We start from the raw sequence: 4,773 nt of genomic DNA, 5'->3' as shown, positions 1-4,773 counted from the left end.
GGGGGGCGGGGGCGCGGGGGGGCGGGGGGGGGGGGGGGGGGGGGGGGGGGGAAGAGGCCTTTGACCGAACCATGTCTCACAAATCAGATTTCCAGTACTTTTCCGTGGCTGCTAATTTCAGCGGGAAGCTTTTTGGAGCTCTTGATTTGCAGCTTTTTTAGCTGAAACATTTTGATTAATTGTCTGATATCCGTAAAACCTATTAAGCTTTTAAATTATCTGAGTCTGGAAACAAGACATCACACCAGTATGGCCGCAGAATCATATTGTTTAGTTCTCTCGCAAAAAAGATTTCTTGTCATTTAACTGTGTGTGTGTGTGTGTGTGTGTGTGTGTGGTGGAGTGTGCATAAGGATGTGCCCATATGTGTGTGTGTCCACATTTCCCAGGCTCAAATCTGTATACTTCAGACTGTGTTTGGGACTATTGAGCTATGGCTCATAATAAAAACAGGCAATAACAGGGCCACCACAGAGGGACCTGGCCTTTGTGCCTCCCTGCTCCCACTCGCTCGCCTCTTCCCTCCATGCCACCTCCTTCTCCTCGTGGCCTCTCCCCACCCCCTAAGTTATGGGCTGAATAACAGCGCAACAATATTAAGATAACATTTCCTGATTGTTTGTCAGGCAGGAGGCTCCTTCACCCCGCTTTCATCACGTCCACCGTGTTCATTAAATTGACAATTTGTATTTGCCCTACAGCGGGATAAACAGGAGCTTATCTGATGGGCCTGGTTTTTTATTATTTATTTCATTATCTTTTTTTTCCCTCCTCCCCCTCTTTCTCCTGGGATTGAAGGTAAACATAAATCAGCAGCAGCATCTCTGTTGTGTGCTGTTGTTTATATTGCAGTCATATGCAGCAGCAGTCCTCTCAAAGGAGGTTCATCTACAATACTCTGCAGACACGTGGCCTCTTCATGGAGGTTTTAGTTGTTGTTTTGTGTGACATGCTGGCTGTACGCTCCTGTGGGTCTCAGTATGATATAACTCAATAGATATTTCACTTTAAAATGCCCTGCTGTTGGGATAATTCTCAGACTTGCTCCCAAGAGATTCTGCTGCTTCCTTCTATAGCAGAGTTTGCACAGTTGTTATATGTACTTCAGCAGGCCAGAGATGGCTGTCTGTGTTCACTTGAATGTTAAACTAGCACCATCCTTAAACTGATTTGAGTACCCGCAGACCACAGTGACTACAGCGCTTTATAAAGTATTTCTCCTAAGCACTGTGAGCGATGATGTTGCCCGGTTCTATATCTTAGCCCCGGAACAAGCCTGTCGTCGGTCGACATTGTGCAAGCAAACGAAAAATAACGAAGCCAGCGTCCTTACTTAGGAAACACTTGTCCCAGAAATTTAATCTTTTCCCCATTTTTTACCCAACACCCCTCTCTAATCAGGTTTCAATTGACTGCCATTGAAGGAAGAGCCTCTCCTCAGACACATGTATAGGTCCGAACCCAGTCAGACTCCATTTAAGGCTTACTCAGTCTTCCTCCCAATATCTTGGAGAGCTCAGGGCCAAATGATTTAATCTTCATTCAGCTAATTTAGTCTGGATTTAAGCTGCCGGGTTGTCGAAGTGCAGAGTGATGGAGTCTGAAAACAGGATGAGAGGGAAAGGGGAGAGGAGGGGAAAACGGAAGGAAAGAGGAAGGGAAAGAGAGCGCGAGAGAGATAAAGATAGAGCGATGGAGGGAGAAAGAGAGAGACGAGGGAGGGAGGGAGGGGGGCTGAAGATGATGATCCATCCTGACCCTAGTGAATGCTGTCATGTTCCTCCCTCTAGGTAATCTCTCTCACTCACTCGCTATTTTGCATGTGAAAATGCTCTCCTGACAGTTGCATATCAGATAAATTTTCTCTCTTCCCCCCCCCCCCCGTTCCCTTCACCAAATAAACAACAGTCTTCACTTTGAAGTTGTCTGTTTGTGTCAGTTTGGCTTGAGGCGAGAGTCGGCCTCTCTCTCTTTCCGTCTTTGTGTTGCTATGTGAGAGCATCAGCGGATTATTTCCTCTCACCAACCGGCCAACACAAGACGAAAAAAGCAGGGAAGGAATCCTTAGCTGCCCAAAAAAGCCAACACAATTAATCCAGTCAATTAACAAAATGCTGTTTGTTTGCACGCCAATTGAATTAGTGTGATCATCCACAGCATAAAACCAAACTTGCAGTCAGAAGGGGCTGTGGTGTCAGCCCTAAGCTATGACATTGTCAGTGAAAGTCATATTTTTTATCTGATGCAGTGAATTGCGGGGTTAGAGAAAACATTTGAATCCTTTTCCATTTGTAATTTTATTATTATATATTTATGATTCATACAAAACTGGCCTGCTTTTAACCCACTGTTTTTTGGTTGTTTATCCAGAACACATGATTACAGTTCACACTTAACACACACTCTGCATGATCCCTCTCAACAAGCACCACCTCGCCACGTGGGGGTGATAGAGAGCGCATGGTAATGAGTCAGGTCTTTTTTCCAATCCCTGTTAGGTACAGTAAGTCCTCCTGTGGGATTTATATCACAATTAAGGCCAGTGTGGCCTGTGATGTTCTGACAGTAGCCCTATATGCCTGAACTGATGACAGGATCACAGCACAGTATAGATATGGTAATGAGTGACAGTATAGACACAGCAGCATGCAGCTTTCTGAACGTACAGGCAAGAGGCCCACCTGGGTCTTTGAATAAATCTGCACAGGGTGTCAATCATGTCGCCTTGCTTCGTGATCAGAGGGAGAAAAGAAAGGGGGAAGATGGAGAGATGCAGGAGGAAGAAAAGCAGAGATATAATGACTGGGAGTAGAACTTGCTCACGATTACAGTTTATTCCTGCTGATCAGAGCTTGATTCTTACTAATTGTTCCTCCTTTTTTCCTCTCTTTTTCCTTTATATTTTGAAGTATGATTTTAAAACTGTTAAAACTGTGGTTTGGTCTTTCTAGTGTGTGGTCATTTAACATTAAAAAGACCAAACAGGTATACATCTACACATCTATATACCATAATTTGATTTTAGACCTGAAAAGGTATAAGCATTAAAAAATGCACGTTAAAAGCACCTTTTTATTAGTGTTTCCGCTCAACACAACATACTCATCAGGTAAATGCCCATGTGAAGCAGACATCTCAAAATCATATTTCATACTAATACATTTTATTTATCTTGTGATTAGGCACATATGGTTTTAATTAGATGTAAAATGTAATTAGTTATTCTAACGCTAGCGACCATTTAGTAACATACACCTCACACTCCATCACATGGGGGGTTTTTGCCTGGGGAAGACCTGTGTTGAGTCAAAACGCTCTGATTCCGATGTTCAAGTGCCTTTCTGTTGTAGTTTGTTGGCCAGCACCTCTCCCACTGAAGGTCTGTGGATGTGCACTACTACACAGACTATTCTAGCCTATTATGATACAATGCATCTACTTTCACAATCACACAGGCAGTTACTTTATGCGCTTTAGACCTATTAATTACACGGCATTTCCATCATTAATAGCCTGTCATCTATTTCTTGACTTGTCATTCTGTTTTTATTATTTATTTTTATTTTATTCCAAGGTACCTCAACATTTTTGAAAATATTAAAAGGTGAAGGCCCTAAAAATAGAGATCCTACAATTGATAATAATTTATCATTCTATTAACAGATTGATTTATGTTATTTTATGAGGTACAAGTTTGAAAGCAAAATAGGCCGTTAACTAGAAACCACAGAAGCCACAGACATAGACGTTCCATCACTAAAATTCTAAACTTCTTCTTTTTCAGACCTCGTTGAATCTGAAATATGTTGTTTAGTGGGTTAAAATTCAGTTTTAGAAAGCAAAATAAAAAGTCTTGAAACAAATTGGCAGACCATTCTTACTCTCTACTTCTGTCTCTCTTTCCCTTTCTACCTCCTTTATACACATGCACACACAGATTCACTCAGCCACTCTTTCTCTCCGTCTCTCTTCCCTCTACCTCCTACCTTTGGTGTGTTTTGCATGGCGCCTGGCTGTTTAGAGGCAGTATGCATATGTATGGGCGAGACGGTGGATCGTGACGGGATCTGACATGCGGGGACAAGATCAAAGCGCTCCATCTGATCCCATAAAAACAGACGCAAACCCTCCTCTCATCCTTACAAAACCCCCACTGATAGTCAACTCTGCCAGCCCTGACTCCTCCATCTTCTCTCCTCTCGCCTTTTTCTCTCTCTCTCATTTTTCCCTCCATCCCAGCATGCCGCGTGCCCACGTCAAGGCCTGCCTGCCTGCCTGACTTTGCGATTACACCCTGTGATAAACAATGGCCTGTTTAGCTCATAAAGCAGGAGTGTTGTGCATAATGCTTACAATAAAAGATAGCATCTCTTCACTCATCTTATTTACCTCTCCCACGGTGGCATGGGCGATGAGCTGTTCTATAAATACTGTAGGGAGGAAAGAAAAGGAAGGAAATACAGATGCAGACATACATCTGTTGGTCAAATAAAATCTCTGCCAAGTCAGTTGATGAGAACAAGAGGAAAACATGGTTGTTTAAATATGCATTTGAGCTTAGAGCCAGGTGATAAAGGCGCCATTTTAAAGCTCTTCCATCCATCCTGGTAAGTGAACTTAAAATGTCCTCTCAACTAGCATAGGATGACATCCATATCATATTTAGATGCATCTTCATGGAACATATAGATTGATAAGGAAGCCGGGACACATTTTCCTTTCTATCTCTCTCTCTCTCTCCCCACCTCCCCATCTTTAATCCTCCCTTTCATC

This window comes from Micropterus dolomieu, linkage group LG03 (genome assembly GCF_021292245.1).
Source record: "Micropterus dolomieu isolate WLL.071019.BEF.003 ecotype Adirondacks linkage group LG03, ASM2129224v1, whole genome shotgun sequence".
In the NCBI taxonomy this organism is placed as follows: domain Eukaryota; kingdom Metazoa; phylum Chordata; class Actinopteri; order Centrarchiformes; family Centrarchidae; genus Micropterus; species Micropterus dolomieu.
This window is presented reverse-complemented; position numbering follows the sequence as displayed.